This window comes from Oncorhynchus clarkii, chromosome 10 (assembly GCF_045791955.1).
Source record: "Oncorhynchus clarkii lewisi isolate Uvic-CL-2024 chromosome 10, UVic_Ocla_1.0, whole genome shotgun sequence".
Lineage (NCBI taxonomy): Eukaryota > Metazoa > Chordata > Actinopteri > Salmoniformes > Salmonidae > Oncorhynchus > Oncorhynchus clarkii.
In genome coordinates this window covers 25,170,644-25,197,691 of record NC_092156.1, presented here as the reverse complement: position 1 = coordinate 25,197,691, position 27,048 = coordinate 25,170,644, and the positions used below count along the sequence as shown (strand labels likewise).

The following is a 27,048-nucleotide window of genomic DNA, read 5'->3' as shown; positions in this document are numbered from 1 at the left end:
TTGGAAAAATTGGGGCAAAGTGGATGGCGAGGCGAGTGGAGGGCACACAGCCCTGATGGATGACTGTGGACACAGACAGCTTAAAACTTAAGGAACTGCCTCCATCCGCCCCCATCACACACAACTTCATCAGCTCCATTTGTCACTGCCGTGAGCAGGGCCTGACTGTTTGCTGCTCTGGCTAAGTTTGATAAGGTCATTGTGGGAGAAACTCACTTTGCTGCTCCGTCTTCTGCAGTCTATATTTCCCCCTCTCTAATTATGTAGATTTAGTTGGAAAGGACAGGCAGAGGACTCTGCGCTAAAACCCAGTAATCCAGCCTTCCCTGGATTACTCACTCTCTCAAAGCACGGCAAAAGGGGGAGTCAACACCACAAAAAGGCCATCTGCTTCATTCCCAAAATTGTTGACCGATTTAAAGGCCATATATTATACAAAGGGCAAAAGCCAGATACGCTTCTAATAAGTGGGTAGCATCTAAACATGACACCTTTAGTCTTTTACTGTATAAAAACCCAGACTGCATTGAAAAGGGGATTTACGGCTGTGCAACTTTCAGGTCTCTTAAGAGGTATATTCAAATAAAACTCAACATTGTTCCACACTTGTTATAAGTAGATATTACCATATATCTTTCAATAGCTTTTCCACAAAAATGATGCACTGACAAAAGGAGGCCATTTTCAGTACTGAAGCAACAATAGAGATTTGCTGACTTTCTATTTTGAGAGTACATTATTGTAAAATAGCTGTGAAGATAATGCTCCCCTGGTTAACCACTGACCACTGACATGTTAAAGGGAGAGTAAGACGAGTGCCTATGGGCTTTACAGAAAGGAAAAACAAAGTACTGCAGAGGAAGGTGACCTCTCAAGCACACTAAGTGGGTTTAAGACATCTTTCATACATAACTACTCATAGAAATAAATGAAAAACTATTGGATTTCAGGAAGTTAAATCTCTGTCCCAAATATTTTCAAGTGATCAGTTCTGTAACAGGAGGAGACAACAAAAGTCAAAAACACTAAAATACACTCTGGGGTGGCAGATTATGAAAAAGCTCATCCTGGCATTCTACAGCATTCGGGATCTGCTAAATTACACCGAACAAAAATAAAAATGCAACATGTAAAGTGTTGGTCCCATGTTTCATGAGATGAAATAACATATCCCAAAAATGTTCCATACGCACAAAAGGCTAATTTGATCATTACACAGGTGCACCTTGTGCTGGGGACAATAAAAGACCACTCTAAAATATGCATTTGTGTCACACAACACAATGCCACAGATGTCTCAAGTTGAGGGAGTGTGCAATTGGCATGCTGACGACAGGAATGTCCACCAGAGCTGTTGCCAGAGAATTGGATGTTCATTTCTCTAGCTGCCTCCGTAATTTTAGAGAATTTGGCAGTACGTCCAACTGGTCTCACAACCGCAGACCACGTGTAACCACCATCACGTTTCAGCATAATGCACAGCCCCATATCGCAAGGATCTGTACACAATTCCTGGAAGCTGAAAATGTCCCAGTTCTTCCATGGCCTGCATATTCACCAAACATGTCACCCATTGAGCAGCTTGGGATGCCCTGGATCAACGTGAACGACAGCGTGTTCCAGTTCCAGAAACTTTGCACAGCCATTGAAGAGGTGTGGGACAACATTCCACAGGACACAAATCAACAGTCTGTTCAACTCTATGTGAAGGAGATGTCACACGCTGCATGAGGCAAGTGGTAGTCACACCAGATACTGACGAGTTCTCTGATCCACGCCTCTTTCTTTAAGGTATCTGTGACCAACAAATGCATATCTGTATTCTCAGTCATGTGAAATCCATAGATTAGGACTGATTTCCTTATATGAACTGTAACTCAGTCAAGTGTTTGAATATTGTTGCTTTTCAATTTTTTTCAGCGTAAGTTATGTCAATTACAAGGGAGTCATAGGCAGGGCCTACGCCCATGTAATCTTTGAGCATGATGTGCTGGGAGCTCGAGATCTGAAAGCTGCCCCAGGCGAGCCTCAGACATGAAACCACTTCCTTCTCTGTGAAAGGCATAACAAGCTTCACCACCGATGCCAATAAAAGTAATAGAATACCTTGAAGTCCGTGTCACCAACTGTGCCCCATTACAAAATTACCGTAACTTTACCAAAAAATGTCCAGAAATCCTGGTTAGAATATTCCTGTCATCAAGAATAAGCAGGACATCTGGGAATCCTTCATCCAGGACTTCTGGAAAACCTGAGAATCTTACCAGAAAGTTGAGGGAATTTTGCAACTCTAGTGACACCTATTTTGATATTACCGTCAATGACATGGATCTTTCATTTCTATCAAGTCAAGTGGCACTACAGCCGAGCATAAAAAATAAACGAATAAGCCCCCCAAAAAATGGGATAAAGCAATAACAGGTAATGGGACACAGATGGTGACTGGGACTTGAAGGATTTACATTACTGTTGTTTGTTTTGGACCAGTGATGCAGCAATTTATGCTTCACACAGAGAAGGCAGTGGTTTGAAGTAATCTGAGCCTGCATTGGCTTAAAGCCAGAGAAAGGGCAGCTTTCAAAGCTGGAACTGCAGTGAGGGGAAAGGGGGAATAGGACAAGTGGAGACAGAAAAAAATCCATGATGAAAAAGCCAGTGAGAGCCAGAGAACAAAACCGAGAGAGGAGTAAGATGTAATGGGGGAAACTGTGTGATGGAGAGCAACAAGAGTGAAAGAGAGTACCAACGGGACAGCAAGAGAATATTTAACACAAAAAGTGAAAGGGTCAGAAAATAGAGAGTGGTTTTGGGATCTGGGACAAGCATGTCTGCATAATGTACACTGACAGTCAAAACTTTGGACACATCTACTCATTCCAGGGTTTTTCTTTTTACTATTTTCTACATTGTAGAATAACAGTGAAAACATCAAAACTATGAAACAACACATATAGAATCACGTAGTAACCCAAAAAAGTGTTAAACAAATCAAAATATATTTTAGATTCAACCCTTTGCATTGATGACAGCTTTGCACTCTCTTGGCATTCTCTCAACCAGCTTCACCTGGAACGCTTTACCACCCGTTTTGAATGAGTTCCCATATACTCTGAGCACTCGTTGGCTGCCTTTACTTCACTCTGCGGTTCAACTCATCCCAAACCATCTCAATTGGGTTGAGATCGGGAAATTGTGGAAGCCAGGTCATCTGATGCAGCATTACATCACTTTCCTTATTGGTCAAATAGCCCTTACACAGCCTGGATGTGTGTTGGGTCATTGTCCTGTTGAAAAACAAATGATAGTACCACTAAGCGCAAACCAGATGGGATGGCGTGTCGCTGCTGTGGTAGCCATGCTGGTTAAGTGTGCCTTGAATTCTAAATAAATCCCCAACAGTGTCAGCAGCAAAGCACCCCCACACCATCACACCTCCTCCTCCATGCTTCATGGTGGGAACCACACATGCGGAGATCATCTGTTCACCTATTCTGCGTCTCACAAAGACATGGAGGTTGGAACCAAAAATCTCAAATTTGGACTCATTAGACCAAAGGACAGATTTCCGACCGGTCTAATGTCCATTGCTCGGGTCTCTTGGCCCAAGTATGTCTCTTTTTCTTATTGGTGCCCTTTAGTATTGTTTTTTTTTGCAGCAAAACGACCATGAAGGCCTGATTCACGCAGTCTCTTCTGAACAGTTGATGTTATGTGTCTGTTAATTGAACTCTGTGAAGCATTTATTTGGGCTGCAATTTCTGAGGCTGGTAACTCTTATGAACGTATCCTCTGCAGTAGAGGTAACTCTAGGTCTTCCCCTCCTGTGGCGGTCCTCGTGAGAGCCAGTTTCATCTTAGCGCTTGATGGTTTTTGCACTGCACTTCAAGAAAATGTAAAAGTTCTTGAAATTTTCCAAATTGACTGACCTTCATATCTAATAGTAATGATGGACTGTAATTTCTCTCTGCTTATTTGAGCTGTTGGTGGACTTGGTCTTTTATTAAATATCGCTATCTTCTGTATACCACCCCTACCTTGTCCCAACACAACTGATTAGCTCAAACGCATTAACGAAATAAATTCCACTAATTAACATGGCACACCTGTTAATTGAAATGCATTCCAGGTGACTACCTTATGAAGCTGGTTGAGAGAATGCCAAGTGTGCAAAGCTGTCAAGACAAAGGGTGACTACTTTGAAGAATCTCAAATATATTTTGATTTGTTTAACACTTTTTTGGTTATTACATCATTCCATGTGTTATTTCATAGTTTTGATGTCTTCACTCTTATTCTACAATGTAGAAAATAGTACAAATAAAGGAAACCCTGGAATGAGTAGATGTGTTCAAACTTTTGACTTGTACTGTACATCTGTCAGCCTGCCAGTCCCCCTAGTAGTGTGTGGAGTAGATCTCTGGTGAGGCCACAGGGGGTAGAAGGAATTATACATTCATTTCCTTCTAGAATGTGCCAAAGTCATTTACATCTGTAAAAAGAAAAACATGAAAGTGTGCTTCAGGCTTTAACCAAGTGAATGGTGGCCCCTGCATTGAGCTAGAATCAAATCATTCCAGTCAAGGTGCAGCATGTTCCATGCCATTATATTACAATAGACATCACTTGGAACGAGATGCAGAGAAACACGTACGCCAAGAAAATGGTTGTGAGATATTACTTTGTCATAAAATGGATGGGTACTTGAAAGGTTCTTTTAGAACAAAGAGAAACATTTGAGAAGAAAAGTAAAACAGTATGTGGATAGGTACTAACTAAAGCACTTGTGAAATGTTTTCCATGTTAAATTGCATTTTTTTTTTACCAAACAAGCACAGGTAACTACAGTAAAACAATCACATGTAACAGTAAATTGTATGTTTTATTTGACAGTTTGGGAAATCTCTAATGTTCCCAAAATAGTGGGGAACATCCAAATAATGACGACAAGACATTGAAGAGGATCCTCCATAACACAGAGTGTTCGGTAAATGTCCTCTCTTTCGTGAGCCCTAGCGCCGGTTCCCTAGCAGATGCAGGACCAGCTCTTCGTCCTCAGCCAGAGAGAGGCCAGTGTCCAGGGGCTTGGCAGCTGCCTGTTGCCTTGGTCTCTTCCTGCTCCCCTCTACCTCGTCTTCCTCACCAGAGTCATCGCTGCAGTCACTGAGGCTGCGCTTCCTCATCCCAGCAGCATAGCTTTAAACAAAGAGACGAGAAAGGTTTCAACAATCAGTTTAGCTCACATCAATGGGAGTGCAGTTTATATTGAGGGTCGGTCTATGGAGATGGTCTTTGAAAAAAAGCTGTTATGAGACATACCGTGGTTCATGGGGATCTGTGTAAAACAGAGGTAGAGGATTGCAACCCTGGGAGGTATCTTGGTTAAAAATCTTCCAATGTTGCTAGCTATTTGATTGCATGAGGCTGCTCAAGATTATTTGTAATTGAGCGGGATGGAAAGAGGCACCCGTCTCATATCCATCTGATAGGGGAGATAGCTGGCTCTCTTTATTCAAAGTTGTGAAATGGCCGGGATGATCAGACACCAGCAATGGCGTAATGGGATTAATTGAACAAATGAGCCGAAAAAAGTCTAAAACTTGGGGAACACAACTTAACTTTGATTAAGTCAATTGGTGTGGATGAAGGGAGTGGGGAATTATTTATCATGTGAACAGGAAGCAGAGTGAAACACAGTTATTGCTGATAGAGCTGTCTCTTCTATTATCTGCACCTCTGATTGTTGACACTCCACAGCTCAGGGGCTGGGTGGTGAGCACTAGGAATACAAAATGGCTACCATGCATGCAGAACCCCATTGTGGGCTTCAATTCATTAGGGCACACTGTGGAAAACGGTTCACAATGGAAATATAAAACAAGCATTTCTTTGTTGGATGGTACCGCCTCGTTTCGCCTGTTTCTTCCAATTAATGTATAATGCGTTACTTTTAAAGTAACCTTGCCAACCACAAACATGCAGGCAACTGCATTTTCTTGACACAGTCTTTCCGCTAGTCATAAAGAGGAGTAATTTCACCCAAAGTAAAAAGGAAGGGGAAAACCAGTGGTACATTTGTCTTGCTTTGCTGTTTGTTAGTGCTGACAGGGTGGTTCTCTCTAACCTTAGCCCCTGGTAAAGACAACCTGAGCCCAAATTAAGAACTTAGTTGGTAGAAAATCTGTTTGGTGCACATAGTGAAATCATGATAATTTGGGGAATGGTCCCACCTGATCAGAGTAAGTTGTTTGCAATTTTAATCTATACTGAACAAAAATATAAAACGCAACATAAAACATTTCTACGACTTTGCTGAGTTACAGTTCATATAAGGAAATCAGTCAATTTAAATCAATTCATTAGGCCCTAATCTATGGATTTCACATGACTGGGCAGCCATGGGGTAGGCCTGGGAGGGCATATGCCCAGCCAATAAGAATTAGTTTTCCCCCACAAAAGGGCTTTAGAGATAGAAATACTCCTCTATCCCCCCCACACCCCGACGATCCCGCTGGTGAAGAAGCCGGATGTGGATGCCCTATGCTGGTGTGGTTACACGTGGTCTGCGGTTGTGAGGACGGTTGGACACGGCTTATGATAGAGATATCAACATACAATTCTCTGGAAACAGCTCTGGTGGACATTCTTGCAATCAGCATGCCATTTGCAAGCTCCCTCTGAACTTAAGAAATCTATGGCCTTAATGTCCCCAGCACAAGGTGCACCTGTGTAATTACCATAGTGTTTAATCAGCTTCTTGATATACCACACCTGTCAAGTGGATAGATCATCTTAGCAAAGGATAAAATGCTAGCTAACAAACTTTGAGAGAAATAAGCTTTTATTTCAGCTCATGAAACACGGGACCAGCACTTTACATGTTGTGTTTGTTCAGTATAAAATAGCTAAAAGAGCAGCAACAATAGACTTCAAAGATCAAACATCTGACTCATTCTTCTGGCAAGTTTTTAATTTACTCCTTAACTGACCCCTGTATCATGCTCTTATCGTAAGTGTTTTTCCTGTAGACTCAATTGAATTCCAAAGGCCAGCAGGTCTCATATAGTAGCGTGTTTAATACACTCCTGGGCGCCATCACACACCAGCCAAGCTGTGTCTTCTGAGAACAAGAACCGGACCAGGGGAAAATAACATGCCCTATATAGCTACATGTCTATGATGGAATAATTGGTAGTGTATCTTAAATAAATACATCTTTACAGAAGTTCCAAAGGTAAGGAAAGCTCAGAATGTCCTGTACAAGCTGGCTGGTTGTAAATGTTGGTGTATGCATGACTGCAGTCATATGCATTTCTGCATGGATTGTTTAGTTAAATTCAGGGGTTGGAACCAAAATTATTTACCAATCATTTCGTTCAGAACTACAATTATTTTCATTCCATTCCACTGTTCTGACCTGTATAATAAAGTTCTGAACCGGTTAAAATCAGAAAAAGTACTTTCTATTCCTTTTTTAACTTGTTAAGTCAACAGTTTTTACAATTAGCTCATTTAGCTTATTAAATGATTCCACCAGTCAATGCAGATTGAGCAGCTTTCCATGGACCAGGCAAGCTATTTGTTTACATGCTTGATGGACAAGTGTAGGGTGTGAGATGCGATTGAAATTTTGCGGGGTGAGTGCGAGATGGGGGTGGACATGGAGGCTTGGCTTAAAACTCTGAACATCATGATATGACATGCATTATAAGTGTTTAGGATATTAGTAGGTGTATAATTACTTTACTGAATTGCATAATTATATGCTAGCTAGATAACTACACTGAACAAAAATATAAACGCAACATGAAACAATTTCAAAGATCTTACTGAGTTACAGTTCATATAAGGAAATCAGTCAATTGAAATAAATTCATCAGGCCCTAATCTATGGATTTTACATGACTGGGAAAACAGATATACATCTGTTGGTCATAGATACCTTAAAAAAAACAAATAGGGGCATGGATCAGAAAACCAGTCAGTATCTGGTGTGACCACCATTTGCCTCATGCAGCGAGACATCTCCTTTGCATTGTGTTGATCAGGCTGTTGATTGTGGCCTGTGGAATGTTGTCCAGCTCTTCTTCAATGACTGTGCTTAGTTCCTGGATAATGTCGGGAACCGGAACACGCCATTGTACACGTCGATCCAGAGCATCCCAAATATGATCAATGGGTGATATGTCTAATGAGTATGCAGGCCATGGAAGACCTGGAACATTTTCAGCTTCCAGGAATTGTGTACAGATCCTTGCGACATGGGGGTAGGTGATCATGCTGGAACATGAGGTGATGGCGGCGAATTAATGGCACAATAATGGGCCTTAGGATCTCATCACGGTATCTCTGTGCATTCAAATTGCCATCCATAAAATGTAATTGTGTTCATTGTTCATGTGAACATGTGCTAGAAAGCTAAACAGCTACCCAGCTAGCTAGTTCACTGCCTAGGCTAGCTAGCTGACTGCCTTGGCTAGCTAGTTGACTGCCTTGGCTAGCTAGTTGACTGCCTTGGCTAGCTAGCTGACTGCCTTGGCTAGCTAGCTGACTGCCTTGGCTAGCTAGCTGACTGCCTTGGCTAGCTAGCTGACTGCCTTGGCTAGCTAGCTGACTGCCTTGGCTAGATAGCTGACTGCCTTGGCTAGCTAGTTGACTGCCTTGGCTAGCTAGTTGACTGCCTTGGCTAGCTAGTTGACTGCCTTGGCTAGCTAGTTGACTGCCTTGGCTAGCCAAAAATGACTTGTTTTGAAATTTGGATAATCATATCCTTTGAGGCTTAAAAAAAAACCCACTATGATTTTGAACATTGAGCAATGTTCATGCAGGCGTTGTCATCACCTTTGTTTGCTACATAAACTTCTGAGTGATGGGAAGCACGAGCACACCACCACCAATCAGCCTACACCATTGTGCACTCACCCGTCGTTATTACTATGACAACTAGCAGAACCATGTCAACAAATGACTGCTGTCTGAACACACACAATTATGATTTGGTCACTTGTAACTTGCTGTTTGGACTGTCAGTACTCCAAAACAGATTTGTCTCGCAGTGTGAACAAGGCTTAAGTCTGTTGAATCATTTAAGGCTTTTCTCCAGTGGATGCACACAGAACTGTATATGGTGGTATATAATGTATAGACTGGGATGGGGTTAACAACTGATAAGAGGGAATGTTTCATATGTTATGGCCCTCACGTCAGTCATGGCTTAAGTTGTGTTGCAAACGTAATTTATTCAGAATCGGTGGGACGATTCCCCAACATCTAATGTTCTTACTATCTGCACCAAACAGATTTTCTACAAACTACGTTTTTAATTTGGGCTCAGGTTGTGTTCACCATGGGCTAAGGTTAGAGAAAACCACCCTGTCAGCACTAACAAACAGCAAAGCAAGACAAATGCACCACTGGTTTTCCCCTTCCTTTTTACTTTGGGTGAAATTACTCCTCTGTCTTGTTAGCAGAAAGACTGTCAAGAGAATTCACTTGTCTATATGTTTGTTGTTGGCAAGGTTACTGTTAAAAGTAACTCGCCTCACCTTATATCCTCACAGCTTATCAGCTTATACTCAAGAGTTTTATGTTTTCTGTATTTATATTGTATATTCCGTATGTTGATTATATTTCTGTATTCTATTTGTACATTGTCTATCGATGGCAGCAACTATTCACCAAGTCAAATTCCGGGTATGTGTATTGGTTGGTTTATTCGGATCCCCAGTAGCTTTTGCCAAAGCAGCAGCTATTCTTCGTGGGGTCCACACAAAAACAAGACAAGTAACAAAACACAGATACACAGACACACAAATCTAAAATACTACGGTGGCCTCCTGAATTATTGATCCTGTTCATTGCTGTTTATCAGCTACATCTTACACTCAAAATATCATATGAATCTAACCTTTGAGTTAAAACATTTAAGAAAGAAATGGTCATCAAGAAATAATTATACTTAACAAAAATATAAACGCTACATGTAAAGTGTTGGGTTGCAATAATAGATCCCAGAAATGTTCCACAAGCGCAAAAAGCTTATTTCTCTCCAATTTTGAGCACAAATTTGTTCACATCCCTGTTAATGAGCATTTCTCATTTGCCACGATCCATCCACCTGACAAGTGTGGCATATCAAGAAGCTGATTAAACAGCATGATAATTACACAGGTCCACCTTGTGCTGGGGTCAATAAAATGGCACTAAAATGAGCAGTTGTTACAATACAATGCCACATACGTCCACATTTTTGAAAAAGCGTGCAATCAGCCCCCTTTTTTTAAATGAGCGATCTACATGACATTTAGTGTGAAGTCACCCAGGTACATTTGGGAAATCGTGAAGGAGACATTTGCATTCATACTACATTTTTTCTGCAAGAATATCGTCAAATCTGTAAACTTGGACTTTGATTGAGCTTTTCCAGTATTAGTAGCCATATTATAAGTTCAACATTTGCAAAACAACCAGTTTTCATAACTCTGAATATTCTTATAATTCTTGTCCAAAAGGAAAAGCCATGCTGTCGTACAAGGTTAGTAGCTACATTTTCAGACAGATAAAAGCTTTCCGGATAGTCCCGTAAAGCCCAGCTCATTGGCTATCTAGCTAGCTTCGTTTGACCCCAATTGGTGCTTATTTGACAAAGTTAGAGTCGTTCAAGTGAAAACCGTCTATGTCATCGGGGTGCCATGAAGGTGTCGCTCTCTGAACAAATATGGTGTCCTATAGGATATACTACACCCCTAATGATATAGTGAAGTCTCGTTACATTCTAGGATCTCTGAGGAATACATACTAACGTGATTTGACTGGTTGAAACAATGTTTAGGGTTAGATTTTCACAGATTACATTCTTTGCTAATTGAACGAGTGGAAATACAAAACCGATCGTGCATGCTATATGGACGTTTTTAGGACATGAAAAAGCATTTGATCTAACAAAACGACACTTCATGTTATCTCTGGGACCCTTTGGATGATAAATCAGAGCAAGATTTCAGAATGTAAGTACACATTTTACCTTCAGAGGTAAATTTATCAAGCCTAATGCGGTGAAAAAAGTGTTTTGTTAGGAGCTCACCTCAAACAGGTCGCAATTGTAAATGAGAACTTGTTCTCAACTTGCCTACCTGGTTAAATAAAGGTGAAAAAAATATAAAAAAATAAAAATAAAAAAATAAAAAAAATTGCATGGCCTTTTTTGCAGTAATAGCTTCTGTAAATTGTACAGTGCAGTTATATTAACAAGAATTTAAGCTTTCAGCCGATATAAGACACTTGTACCGACATTTGTTGTTTCTCTAAAATCTGCGATGGTGACACAAGACACATTAACTGTCCCGTTGACGGGATGCCGATTCCTAAGAAGTTTTTAAGTCGTCAGCCATGACTTCCTGTTTCACTAGGGTATAAATATGAGGTGACACTCCCTTTGTCCTTTACCATGTTGATGGATGACTGAGCACACACAAATGAAATAAGACAAAAGGTTGTTAGCCTTCATAATCAGGTAATGGCTTTAAAAAGATAGCTACACGCCTGAAAATACCCATCTCCACTATTAGTGCAATAAGACATGTAAAACAACTGAAGTAGTGATGAACCTGCCTGGAAGAGGACACAAGTGTATTTCGCCCCCACGCACAGTGAGAGGGATGGTTCAAGTGGAAAAATACATCGCCAAGAATCACAGTTGGAGAATTGCAATAGTTGGTTACATCTGGTCTCCAAAACTACAATAACACCACCTCCATGCCAAAAAGTTATTTGGAAAGGTTGCCTGAAGAAAGCCTCTGCTGTCACCAAACCACAAACGTAAGCGGCTGGAGTTTGTTAAATGTCTTTGAACTTTGATTGGAACCAGGTTGGACGGTCTGATGAGATAAAATAGAGCTTTTTTTAGCAAAAAACACCAGAGGTGAGTTTGGCATAAAAAGAGCCATGGTCATGCAGAAAATAACCTAATCCCCACTGTGAAGTATGGTGGTGGATCTGTAATGTTGTGGGGCTGTTTTACTAACAAAGGCCATGGAAACCATGTTAGGATACACGGCATCAGACTCCATCTAGTGCCAGGAGATTTTAGGCCAAAACCCATGACAGTATTAAAAAAAACTAAAAAACTGGACGATATGATGGTATTTTGTTTTTTAATAATACAAGTTCTAAATGTGCTTTATGAGTAATGAGTGACCCTAGGGTGGCAACACATACATTCTCTGTGATTTTAATGGGTCCTTCGCCAGTGTTCAATTCAACCAAAAATGTATCAATTTTATAAATTTCTGCATTACCTGCACTCATTTGGGCATTTCCACACTGCCACGTAGGGCTGCACGATATGAGGAAACAATCTAGGCCTTATTTTTAACCAAATGTTGCAATTGCAATTTGACATGTGATTTAGAGCAAAACACTTGGGTGAACTGTTGGAATTAGGGATGCACGATATATCGGTGAACATACTGGAATCGGCCGATATTAGCAAAAAATGCCAACATGGGTAACGGCCCAATGTCTAGTTTAATACCGATGTCAAAGCTGACGTGCATACCTATATAAAGGTAGGTACATGACGCAATGATGCCACGTAAAGTGTTGTGCAACACAGCATTCCTAACCTAGCCCACAATGTCTGCTGTGTGGATTGAGCAGTCAACAAGTCGAGCAGTCATTTGAAAGAGTAAGAACATTTCAGCGAGACAACTCAAAAGGTGAAATCAATTAAAGCCAAGAGAATGGAATTCATTGCCCTTGACAATCAACTGTTTAGGAATCCTCGTGAGTAGGTATTAGCTAGGTAGCCACTTGTGGTTCACCTATTGAAATTGAACTTCAGTTCATGAAAATAAATAGCGAGCCAGCTACTCAACCCTGTTGCCCAAAGCTAACGTTATAAGCAGCCAGCTAGCTTCATCTGGCTAGTGAGGCTCAAGCGGACCGGGTTATGTTGTGAAGCTAGCCACAATAAGGATTAGGCACAATAGTGGAATTTGCGTTTTGCCTTCAAAATAAAAGTACCTCTGAAAGTGATGCAGAAGGTTACAATTGGTGGAATCATGCCATATTTCGACTAGATAATGTGAAGCAATGAAATGGGGGTATCAATGACACCCACAGAACACAACTGAAGAGTTTACGCAAATATTAGCGTTGTAGAGCTTATCGCGGGACTGTGACAGTGTGTGAAATCACCTCCCCAGTCAGCCTGTTGTGTGTATTGACATTCATATTTCACTGTACAGCTTTACCTAAAGATTGGGGATCAATGAAATGGGGTATCAGTCGACTCAATACCTAAGATATTTTTTCCCCAAAGTCATCCTCAGAGTTATCAGACTCCAAAACATCCACGCAGTATTGTTTTTCCTCGGGAATAGAGTTCAATACACATAGGTTGACAATAAATGTGGCTCAATTCACAGTCCCACAAAATAAGAGCTACAATGCTAATGTTATCTGGGTGTCACTGAGTAGACTGATAACCCATGTCATTGATCCACAATTCATAGGTAAGGCTGTACAGTGAAATAGAATTCTAAAGTATAATACATCCAGTGTGATTTCAACAGATTTTTGTCAAATTAACAAATGATTGTCTTTTGTTGATTTTATATAACATTCCAACCTTGTTTAGCATGATCTATTCAATTATGGAATAATTATACTATTTGTATTCATTTGCTTCACTGTCAATGACATACTTTTATTCTGAAGGCAAGTGAATTATTGTGGCTAATCCATATTGTGGCTAGCTTCTCATAGATGGGTCCGACCACCATTAATCAAATAAGAACTGTTTTATAAATTAGGGTTATTTTAGATGATGACACTAAGCTATATAGTTAGCTAGCTAACTATAGCTACTGAAACATATGTCATTTTGCTATGTTTTTGGGGAAGAACATTGTTTGCATCCATGACCTAGCTAGCTTTTTTTTATGACCAGCGCTGTAGGTGCTCGAGACAACTTTCCCAGCATCATAGCATACGTATTAGAGGTCGACCGATTAATCGGAATGGCCGATTAATTAGGGCTGATTTCAAGTTGTCATAACAATCGGAAATCGGTATTTTTGGGCGCCCATTTTGCCGATTCTTTAAAAAAAGTTGTATTTTATATACCTTTATTTAACTAGGCAAGTCAGTTAAGAACACATTCTTATTTTCAATGACAGCCTAGGAACGGTGGGTTAACTGCCTTGTTCAGGGGCAGAATGACACATTTTCACCTTGTCAGCTCGGGGGATCCAATCTTGTAACCTTATAGTTAACTAGTCCAACGCTCTTAGTATATATTTTTAAACCTGCATATTTAGCTAAAAGAGATCCAGGTTAGCAGGCAATATTAACCAGGTGAAATTGTGTCGTTTCTCTTGCGTTCATTGCACGCAGAGTCAGAGTATATGCAACAGTTTGGGCTGCCTGGCTCATTGCGAACTAATTTTCCAGAATTGTACGTAATTATGACATAACATTGAAGGTTGTGCAATGTAACAAGAATATTTAGACTTAGGGATGCCACCCGTTAGATAAAATACTGAACGGTTCCGTATTTCACTGAAATAATAAACGTTTTGTTTTTGAAATTCGATCATATTAATGACCAAAGGCTCGTATTTCTGTGTGTTATGTTATAATTAAGTCTATGATTTGATAGAGCAGTCTGACTGAGCGGTGGTAGGCAGCAGCAGGCACGTAAGCATTCATAAGCATTCATTCAAACAGCACTTTAGTGCATTTTGCCAGCAGCTCTTCGCAAGCACAGCGCTGTTTATGACTTCAAGCCTATCAGCCTAATGGCTGGTGTAACCGAGGTGAAATGGCTAGCTAGTTAGCGGGGTGTTCGCTAATACTGTTTCAAACGTCACTCGCTCTGAGACTTGGAGCAGTTATTCCCCTTGCTCTGCATGGGTAACGCTGCTTCGAGGGTGGCTGTTGTCGATGTGTCGATTGTTGATGTTAGTTCTGTATGTGCAGTTAAGAGCTAGATGTGCTGCACTGTTTTGAGCTAGCTGCAGCTTTGATAGGTCTTTCTTTTCTGCACTTTATCATATTACCAGACTGTAATCAAGACCGGACAAGACCAGAGTCTGAAACTAGTACAGTTGATTTTTATACTTGGCGAATAAAGTGATTCTGATTTTGGTGGTGGTGATACATAGTTAACAGTGTCAGCAACGAGGGTAATATGGTCTGCTAAAGGCTGAGCATCAATCAATTGCACCCCTATGGTTAGCGAGTAGCATGCTAATGATCGTCTATATCCAGGTACAGCCAATTGGCCTTAGAGCTGTCCTGGGGACATTCATCCATCTAAATACTTGACGGTGCTGCTACTCATGTCACCGGCTGTTGCCCTGGAGATCACGATCAAATGACTCAGTGATTACGTCAGCCAGGGAGACTGTCAATTACACTGTCATTCATCATCACCACAGGATATGATCAGTAGAGTGAGTCAGAATAGGCCAATACAGGCATGGATGGACTGAGCAGGGATATGGAATGGATACAGTACATCCTTGGTGCGCTGTAACAATGGTCAGGCCATAAACCAGCAGCACAGGGGGGTACTCTGCACAGGGGGGAAATCTGCCAGGGGAAGGCACTAGGAGGTGGTGTTAATATACACTGGAGGAAAGAGGCAGAGGGAGGGGGAGAGAGAGGAGGGGGGTGTCAATGTGAGGGTGATAAATAAGTGGTGGTGTTCTGAGAACCCCTTCCTTGGTTACAAACCAGCATCCCGGTGAGAGAGGCAGGCAGGCTAGTGGTAGATCTCTGTGGTAACGGGCAAGCGTAGTCATGCAGTGAACGCCAGGGGAGCATAAATCTGTTCTCGCCCCCAGCCCTATGGACTAGTGGGCTTACGGAGGAGGAGGAGGAGATGGAATGAACATCACCTGCTCCTCCACACACAGGGGAGAGAGACAGAGAGAGAAGGAAGTGTATGTGAGGAAGCGAACAGAAAAGGGCCGGAAAAAGGTAAGTAGAATCAAGTCAGAGAGCGAGAGCACAAAGACAATACACCGGAATAGACACCTAAGACACTGAGAAAAGAGAGGAAGACGTGGAGCAGAAAACCAGAAGCCTCGTACTGCCTGCCGCTCTGCCTTTAAATCCTTGGTGCATTGCCCTGTAGCGAGAGGCTGCGTTGCCCTTCACCCTCGGCTGCCACTTTTAATCTGTCTCTAATTACACACTTTATAGCCTAGCTGCCGCACGCCCAGCGATCAATGCCTCGGCCAGCGGGCTACAAGGGAGTCCTCCCTCCTGGAAAGGGTATAGTTCTGCTCCAGAGTCAATTACACCCCAAATCCCAATAACCCTAGGCAGACGAGCAGAGATACAACATTGCAAATCTAATGACGCTAGGAATGCTCGAAGGAAACAACCCTCGCTACAACAGACTGCTGGTCCAATAATGCTGAGCAGCTCATTGTTTTCCAATATGGATTTCTTGAGAAATGTCAGACCATTGCTGGATCACAAGCCCATGACTTCTCGATTCTGTCTGGTAGTTTTTAAAGGATTGGACATGTAACAGTGATAGCCAAACATCTAGGCTTGGTCGAATTGATGCCTGTTCTTTCAGATCTACTAGTCACAAAATCCTTATTGGTACGGCTGCATTGTCAAGTGATTTTAAATGCTCGGGCTGGAGCTTTTAGTCTATCATACATTCCGTTTCAGGAAAAACTAGCTGGTACAGTAGCCTATAGTTTTTACCTGCTCTGGTCATCATCTTCCTCAGAGCAGAGGAAAGAGCATAGTTTGTCCGGGTCGGGAAGCGTGCTGGGGTCAAACTCCTCTCCATCGGCACCGTCCAGGTACGCTACCACCTCCTCTTCAGATTTCTGCTCCTGGGATAAACAGGACAAAATACAGTTACTTCAAATACTTCAGGTGTTGGATTCAATAAGAAAATCAACCAATTGTGCTAAGACTATATGAAACCCGATGAATGTTGTGCCAGATGTCTTGAAAAAGCTCTTACTGAGCGAATCATTTACACATCAAAAAGGTACTGATGTAAATGGTGAGTGGGAAAATCACAAGTCACGTGCGATGTCAACAGCTTCATTTGGCATTGGCAATGCAATCAATGAATAGATGAATTAACATGGCAAGGAGGAGAAACAAATTCCCCATACAGGGTAATGTATGGGTACCGATGTCAGTGTACCCAATTACTGGAAGCTATCTTTCACAAGGTGAAAGCTTGCCAAACCACACTAAAATCACACCCCTATATGAACTCAGCAATAATATTAAGTCTGAAGCTGGCAAGTAGCAATACTGCAGGGCGGACAGAAATAATAGCCAGAGGGATATAAAACAGTAGAAGATAAGAAAATACTCCAACTGCCTGGTGCAGGAGTAGGTTAAAAGAAGATGGAGAAAGATAAACGCAGCTCGATATTGAGGTTTACAGAGACCGGCAGAAAGGTAACCCTAGTAATGTGAGCATCGTAAAGACCAAATCGGGGGCACAAAACAACTCTGGTCGTGTGTGTGTCACTAATAACCTGTGGATCTCCCTCACACAATGTAACCTATATGCATAAATGGAGGACAATAAAAGCTACAAATAAAACAAGTGGAAGTTCTAGGGAGTTTTACTGTGTGCTCTTTGATGCAAGCAGGGAATGAGAGAGGAGGTACAGAGAGAGAAATAATTGATCTACTTAAAATGGATGAAACTGCCCAGTGGAACGCACTTGTTAATGAGCTCGGGTTCTCAGACACCCAGAGCCCCCATCTTATGAAAGAATCTGGGACAAACACGGCTGTGGTAGATTTCTCTATGGACAATTATAATGAGAGGGTGCTGTTTGTTCCACATATCTGAGTCCATGTCTCTAATCTCAGTGTTCAACGAGCCTTATTCGCCCCACACGGACAAGTCAGACTTAATGGCTTCCAGAAAATCATGGACTTTCTCAGACCGTCTGATGTGAGAATGAGACCGACCCACAGAATGTTTGAAAATGAAAAAAGTCAAAAGGTATCATAACTGTTACTTCAAATCGGGTAAACGGCGTCACTCCAGAGGCTACCGCAGAAAACAGAGGGTCATGAGCAGAGGGTCATGCTGGAGTGCATTGCTGTAGCTTTCATAGCTTTCCAAACAGAACCTGCATTATGGATTTTCCTACGTTCTGGTGGTTATACACAATGTACAAAACATTAAGGACACCTGTTCTTTATTACTTATTTCATTTAAAAACGTCACATTTCTCTAGTATAGGCTACTTATCGTTATGAATGATATCAAACTGCCTGTGATAACTGATTGGTGTCGATCATTTTCATTTTAGCTTCCTTGCTCTACTATCTACTCCTATATCCTATCGACTCCTATACCCATTTTCTACCCAGAGACGGCAAAATGGGGGAGGTAATGGAAGAGGCGGGTACTTTATTGTAGTAATTCTTGAATCTAGGCAGGAAATCTAATCTTTGCTTTATCTAATATTAGAATAGGTTAGAATTAGCTGCTGTTTCCCGCTGCAAGTCTTGCTGTGCAGGGAGACAGATTCACTGTCTGTATGTGCTGTAAACCAATCCTGTCTGGAAACCTGGCTTCGTGCGATTCATTTGAAATTCTGCTGACAGAGACTTGCGGTAAGAACAGTCCTGTCCATGTGAACAGAATAAAAACAAGAGTTGGTCCTGCCTCATGCTGACGACAGGGAGACTGAAAGAAATCCAACCCCTGACAGAGAGCAGGGAGAACTCAATGAGACTCACACAGTACCACTGTGTCCCAACACTAGTTCTTGAAATCAGGTGAGTACTGTATTTTTTTCCTAACCTGATCATAATATACCGATTAACAGCAAACATGCATCGTTTCATTCACTTTGCTCAATAGATAAGTAATTCAAAAAAATCAAAGCTGACAGTATCATAAACTAAATCTACTGATGAACTGGCAGCATAACGCCACACCACCAAGCAGGCCTGTGCGTGGTTTCATATCATTATCTTCAGTATAGTCTCAGATGTTCAATACGGCCACAGTGCAATCTCAGCCCCCGCTAGGGAGACTTCTGGACTCACCATAACAAGAATGCCTTATTTAGCTGAGCGAGGAGCCAGTGTTTCCTTAGAAACTGAAAACCCTTTTAGGCATATTACAGATACTGTGTGGAAAATAACAGACAATATGTTCAATGAAATACTCAGAGCATCTTTAGTTGGAAATGTGTTAACATTTGACAGTATATGGCATGCCATGCATATGGATGGAAACAGGATATATAATATTATAGAGTGCATTTGGAAAGTTTTCAGACCTCTTGATGTTGTCCACATTTTGTTACGCTACAGCCTTATTCTAAAGTTGATTAAATTGTTTTCCCCCCCTCATCAATCTACACACAATACCCCATAATGACAAAGCAAAAACAGTTTAATAAATTTGCAAAAATGTCTAAACAATGAAATATCACATTTCCATAAGTATTCAGACCATTCACTCAGTACTTTGTTGAAGCACCTTTGGCAGCGATTACAGCCTCGAGTCGTCTTGGGTATGACGCTACAAACTTGGCACACCTGTTTTTGGGGAGTTTCTCACATTCTACAGATCCTTTCAAGCTCTGTCAGGTTGGATGGGGAACGTTGCTGCACAGCTACTTTCAGGTCTCTCCAGAGATGCTCGATCGGGTTCAAGACCGGGCTTTGGTTGGTCCACTCAAGGACTTTTAGAGACTTGTCCAGAAGCCACTCCTGCAATAACTTGGCTGTGTGCTTATGGTCATTGTTCTGTTGGAAGGTGAACCTTCGTTCCAGTCTGAGGTCCTGAATGCTCTGGAGCAGGTTTTCATCAAGGATCTCTCTCTGTACTTGCTCCATTCATCTTTCTCTTGATCTTGACTAGTCTCCCAGTCCCTGCAAAACATCCCCACAGCATGATGCTGCCACCACCATGCCTCACCGTAGGGATGTTTCCAGGTTTCCTCCAGACGTGACACTTGGCATTCAGGCCAAAGAGATCAATCTTGGTTTCATCAGAACAGAGAATCTTGTTTCTCATGGTCTGAGAGTCCTTTATGTGCCTCCAAGCGGACTGTCATGTGCCTTTTACTGAGGAGTGGCTTCCGTCTGGCCACTCTACCATAAAGGCCTGATTGGTGGAGTGCTGCAGAGATGGGAGAACCTTCCAGAAGGACAACCATCTCCACAGAGGAATTGGAGCTCTGTCAGCGTGACCATTGGGTTCTTGGTCACCTCCCTGACCAAGGCCCTTTTTCCCCCGATTGCTCAGTTTGGCCGGGCGGAAAGCTCTAGGAAGAGTCTCGGTGGTTCCAAACGTCTTCCATTTAAGAATGGAGGAGGCAACCGTGTTCTTGGGGACCTTTAATGCTGCAGACATTTTTTGGAACCCTTCCCCAGATCTGTGCCTCGACACAATCCTGTCACGGAGCTCTCTGACAATTCCTTCGACCTCATGGCTTGGTATTCGCTCTGACATGCACTGTCAACTGTGGGACCTTATATAGACAGGTGTGCGCCTTCCTAAATCATGTCCAATAAATAGAATTTAACACAGGTGGACTCCAATCCAGGATGATCAATGGAAACAGGATGCACCTGAACTCAATTTTGAGTCTCAAAGCAAAGGGCCTGAATACTTACAGTTGAAGTCGGAAGTTTACATACAATTAGGTTGGAGCCATTAAAAATCGTTTTCAACCACTTCAAAAATGTATTGTTAACAAACTATAGTTTTGGCAAGTCAGTTAGGACATCTGCTTTATGCATGACACAAGTAATTTTGTGTTGTTGTTTACAGACAGAGTATTTCACTTATAATTCACTGGATCACAAATCCAGTCGGTCAGTTAGCATACATTATGTTGACTGTGCCTTTAAACAGCTTGGAAAATTCCAGAAAATGATCTCATGGCTTTAGAAGCTTCTGATAGGCTAATTCACATAATTTGAGTCAATTGGAGGTGTACCTGTGGATGCATTTCAATGCCTACCTTCAAACTCAGTGCCTCTTTGCTTGACAACATGGGAAAATCAAAAGAAATCAGCCAAGACCTCAGAAAAAATATTGTAGACCTCCACAAGTCTGGTTCATCCGTGGGAGCAATTTCCAAATGTCTGAAGGTACAACGTTCATCTGAACAAACAATAGTACGCAAGTATAAACACCATGGGACCATGCAGCCGTCATACTGCTCAGGAAGGAGACGCGTTCTGTCTCCTAGAGATGAATGTACTTTGGTGCGAAAGTGCAAATCAATAGTAGAACAACAGCAAAGGACCTTGTGAAGATGCTGGAGGAAACAGGTACAAAAGTATCTATATTTTGCTTTGCTGCAGGAGGAGATGGTGTACTTCACAAAATAGATGGCATCATGAGGAAGGAAAATTATGTGGATATATTGAAGCAACATCTCAAGACATCAGTCAGGAAGTTAAAGCTTGGTCGCAAAAAGTGTGTGCGAGCAAGGAGGCCTACAAACCTGACTCAGTTACACCAGCTCTGTCAGGAGGAATGGGCCAAAATTCACCCAACTTATTGTGGAAAGCTTGTGGAAGGCTACCCGAAACATTTGACCCAAGTTAAACAATTTTAAAGGCTAACAAATACTAATTGAGTGTATGTAAACGTCTGACCCAATGCGAATGTGATGAAAGAAATAAAAGCTGAAATAAATCACTCTACTATTATTCTGACATTTCACATTTTAAAATAAAGTGGTGATCCTAACTGACCTAAGACAGGGAATTTTTACAAGGATTAAATGTCAGGAATTGGGAAAAACTGAGTTTAAATGTATTTGGCTAAGGTGTTTGTAAACTTTCGGCTTCAACTGTATGTAAATAACGTATCTATTTTTAATACATTTGCAAACATTTCTAAAAACCTGTTTTCGCTTTGTGGTATTGTGTATAGAGGTGGCAGATGTTTGAATGAGAGAGACCATTAGAAAATATGCAAATATGCAAACACTAAACCTACAAATACGTATTTTACAGTTATAAGGTGAAATCATAGTCATTTTATAATTTGATTATACAATATTTAGAAACCAGTCATTTCAAGCCTTATACAGTTTTGTTGAATAGGAAATACATAATATTACTAGCTATTGTTTATGAACCTCATGATAAATAATTACTTCAGGAAACTATGTAGATTACATTTAACTGGTTAAGGTCAAAGTAAAAAGCTGACATTCAACATCATGCAATGTTTATTTCCCAAGTGTTTGTGTGAAAGTGTGTGCACTCAGCCTTCTTGTACAAGCCTTTACTGTGTCTGCTACTTTAACACACACACATCTTCAGAGGCACCCCCTGGGATGTCACGATCGTTGAAAATGTCTGACAGTGTACGCATGCACGCGCAGAATCCATGCCTGGTGCCAGTTTAGAATGGCTCCAGCAAGAGCTATTGACTATAAATATTTAAATAAATGCTGCAATCACTTCACATTAAGGAAACCATCAAATGTATGTGACGCTTTAAAATGCAGGTGAACTGGGCATACATTAAAGGCAAGCTAACCTACAGTGAGTTCATCATCCAGGGATCCTAATTTCAGCGTATCCATTTTTCATAGTGTAGTCCGTTACGGCTACACTGCTGGAGCACGTTATGTCAACCTAGGTAGCATAAACGTAACCACATGTAACACATGGATTTGCATTAGAATACACATCAAAATGCAAAGTTCCCTTACTTTTCAGGGGGGGGGGGGGGGGGGTGATGTAATGAAATATGTAGAACCCGGCAAGCCAGCCTGTTCCTTAGACATGAAAACTCCAACATAAATAACTTTTAATTAAAACAAATTACTTGCACCCATGTCTATTGGTTTCAATTGAATTTCCAGCCAATTTGAAAGCAAATACTTACGAATGTATTGTTACAAATCAACTTGCAAGGTTGCTAGCCAACTAGCCTGCTAACGTTAGCCCTACTACCCTGCTAACTCTAGCCCTACCAGTCTGCTAACTCTAGCCCTACCAGTCTGCTAACGTTAGCCCTACTAGCCTGTTAACATTAGCCCTACTAGCCTGTTAACTCTAGCCCTACCAGTCTGCTAACGTTACGTTAGCACTACAAGTCAGCCAGTTGCTATCAACACCTACAGTAGCTTACAACTACATTAAAGTTAATCAAAGTTTTGGAAACACATAAAGCCTTCTAAACAGTTATCAATGAATGTTAGCCTTTTGCAGTTCTTTGCTAGGAAGCTATCCCTAGATATGCTTAGCTCTGTAATTTATTTTTCAATACCCAGCATATTCAACATGTATTGTATGGTAGTGGTTGTATGTAGATTACACCTACTGTAGTTGTAAAAAAAAGCCTGTCCAGTTTTCTAATTGTTGTTTACAGGTTTCACTTCTGTACTCCATCACTAGGTGGCGACATTGACCACGACACACCCTGAGTACCAACCTTTATGGTTTACCACAATGTCTCTCATTAGCACCACCAGCTGAAGAGAGTTCTCCATAATTGTCTTCCCCATGCCCTATATTAACTTGTATATTCCTTTTGTGATTATTCTGAAGGCCATTGAAGGCCGAAGCGTCAATCTTTTAAACTTGTTTAATAAAACTGTGCATTTTTAATAGTGAGTGAGCATTGAGCCTCTTCCTGTCCAATGATGTCTACACATTTTTAGTATCCACCTCTACTCACATTGGTTGAGCACCTTCTACTTCTTTCCAGCAAGCTAGTCAACCAGCTAACGTTAGCTAACTAGTTATTAGCCTAGCCAACCACCACGGTTATGGTCACTAAGCTAGAGCCCAACTACTGGAACCCAGCTAGAACACAAATAACAAAACTAGGACTGTCCCCGACCCCAGAAAATATTGGTTGACCGAAAGTTGTCTGTTCTTTCAACCAATCGATTGCCCAAATTATTATTATATTTTTTACATGCATTTTTCCATATATATACACACACACTAGGTGTTTTAGTAAAATCAACTATATGCATTGAGCTTATCTGATGCGTTAAGCTTATGTTTGATGCCTCAAGAGGGCGCCAGAGATCTAGATAACCGAAAGAAAAAAAAACCTGACCCAACTATTCTCCTCCCGCTCCTGCTGGTTTTCGCAGATTCTGCGAAAAGGCTACAGGAGGAGTCGGCAACCTTTCTCAGGTGGAATGCCAATTTATCTTAACATTTCTACTGATCTGCGTGCCAGTAATGGTTTTTATATGCACATTTTCCTAAAACAATTTAATTTAATTTAGAATATATCTCAAAATCATTGTCACGTGGTTAATCAAAATTCTATCCAAATCTAAATGGAAATGATAAACCTAAAAAGTAACTTGAGCTGAGTACCGGCACCTCAAATTTGCTACTGCTTGAGCTCCTGTTCCTCTTATAGAATATTAGCTCAAAAGTATTGTGGAGCTCCTGCACCTAAATATTAACAGTACCAGCACCCAAAATTAGTACCGGAACCTATTTTAGTCCAAGTCAAGCACTGATAAGAAGCCTATTTTATGACGTTTCCACTGGATCAGAGCCTGACATTTTTCTTTTCAGGCTGAATGGTTATCCAAAGGGAGAGAGCTGGAAAGATTTTCAAGTAAATTGAGGAACTATTATAATTCTCAATGGATGTAAAAACAGACTTTGTTTGCGGTGAATAAAACATTACTTTGAGAAGCTCCACAAGTCATTAGTGTTGGTGCGTTAAACCAATCAGAACTACTATCAGATCCCCAAATGGGAACATTAATATGCCTACATTTGTGCGCAGGCCAGGCAGCCTATAGACAAACTTATATGCATGCGAGTCCTTACTCAACATTGACAGGAGCGCTCCAAACAAAAGACAATGACTAAATTGACAGAAATCGTAAATGGAATTAAATAAACCAAAACTTGTTTCTCACAAGTGTAGCATAGGTTGTGCACTCTGCAAACTTGTCCACTCCAACTATGAGAACAGGAAGACAGGAATATGAATATTGAATTCATTAAAATAAATTACCATAACCAAAGTAAAAAACATTGCAGATTAGAAGTTATAGGAATTAGCGATACATGTACTACTGGTGATATATGTAATGTGGAATTGATATACACTAACAATCAAACAATTCACACAATTAATTTATGAAACAATGAATGTACACAAATCGGCAGGAGAGCGTGCATTCTGGAGAGAGCATTGCATGGTCAATCTGACATCTGCATTGGCCATGCAGCATTTAAGGTGATATGGCCTCAGCAGAAGTCAGGGCATTCATACTTCTTGCGCTAAACAATCAAGTCAATGAGGAGCTATACAGAGCACTCAGCAGTTACAAAATTTGGAGCCGTGGACCACATTTTCGAATCAAGCATAAATTGTCTTTTAGTTCAGGTCTCCGCAATGGATTAGTTCACTGAGATGGGCAAAAATATACACAGGTGAAGTCGGAAGTTTACATACACCTTAGCCAAATACATTTAAACTCAGATTGTCACAATTCCTGACATTTAATCCTAGTAAAGAATTCCATGTTTTAGGTCAGTGACGATCACCACTTTATTTTAAGAATGTGAAATGTCAGAATAATAGTAGAGAGAATGATTTTTTCAGCTTTTATTTCTTTCATCACATTCCCAGTGGGTCAGAAGTTTACATACACCCAATTAGTATTTGGTAGCATTGCCATTAAAATCGTTAACCTGGGTCAAATGTTTCAGGTAGCCTTCCACAAGCTTCCCACAATAAGTTGGGTGAATTTTGGCCCATTCCTCCTACCAGACCTGGTGCAACTGAGTCATGTTTGTAGGCCTCCTTTCTCGTACACGCTTTTTCAGTTCTTCCCACAAATTTTCTATAGGATTGAGGTCAGGGCTTTGTGATGGCCAATCCAATACCTTGACTTTCTTGTCCTTAAGCTATTTTGCCACAACTTTGGAAGTATGCTTGGGGTCATTGTCCATTTTGAGGACCCATTTGCGACCAAGCTTTAACTTCCCGACTGATGTCTTGAGATGTTGCTTCAATATATAGACAATTTTCCTACCTCATGATGCCATCTATTGTATGAAGTACACCAGTCCCTCCTGCAGTAAAGCACCCCCACAACATGATGCTGCCACCCCCGTGCTTCACGGTTGGGATGGTGTTCTTCGGCTTGCAAGCCTCCCCCTTTTTCCTCCAAACATAACGATGGTCATTATGGCCAAACAGTTCTATTTTTGTTTCATCAGACCAGAGGACATTTCTTAAAAAAGTACGATCTTTGTCCCCATGTACAGTTGCAAACCATAGTCTGGCTTTTTCATCGCTGTTTTGGAGCAGTGTCTTCTTCCTTGCTGCGCGGCCTTTCAGGTTATGTCGATATAGGACTCGTTTTACTGTGGATATAGATACTTTTATACTTGTTTCCTCCAGTATCTTCACAAGGTTCTTTGCTGTTGTTCTGCGATTGATTTGCACTTTTCGCACCACAGTACGTTCATCAGTCACCAAGATGGCATAGCAGTCAGACGTCTTTTGTCCTCGTCTTGTCCCGTATATATATATATTATATATATACACAACTTTCTTTGCATACCTTTTTATATATATTTTTTATTTTCCATAAACTCATCTTCAAAACACTCTCCTGCAACCCGCCTCACCAATTTATATATATATATATATATTTTTTTAACCTCAAATCTGTAATCCTCCATAGAAGCTAGCCAGAAGCTAGCCTGAAGCTAACCAGAAGCTAATCAGAAGATAGCCAGAAGCTATTCAGCTAACCACGGTTTGTGGTTATCAGCTATCCTTTAGCTCGAAAATCTAATCGGCAGTTTTGTACGGCGCGGCTCGGAACATACTGGACCTATTTTTCTCTCCATGTCCCCGGATTTCAACCGCAAGCTCTGGATACCTGGATCTCGCAGCTAGCTAGCTGCTATCCGTGTGACTATCAGCTTACGTCGATTCCGGAGCAAACATCAATTATTCCGGAGCTAGCCAGCTGAAGAGTTCCATCAGTCACTCCTGGGCTAAAATCACCTATCCGGACCCGTTTTTATTATTATTATTTTTTTTAC

The 27,048-nt window shown here is 41.2% G+C and overlaps 1 pseudogene; it reads right to left on the bottom strand.

Annotated features, from left to right (window-relative positions):
* Positions 1 to 4,895: 4,895 nt before the first annotated feature.
* LOC139419195 (probable ATP-dependent RNA helicase DDX10) overlaps positions 4,896 to 27,048 on the bottom strand; it is a 119,869-nt pseudogene continuing 97,716 nt past the window's right edge.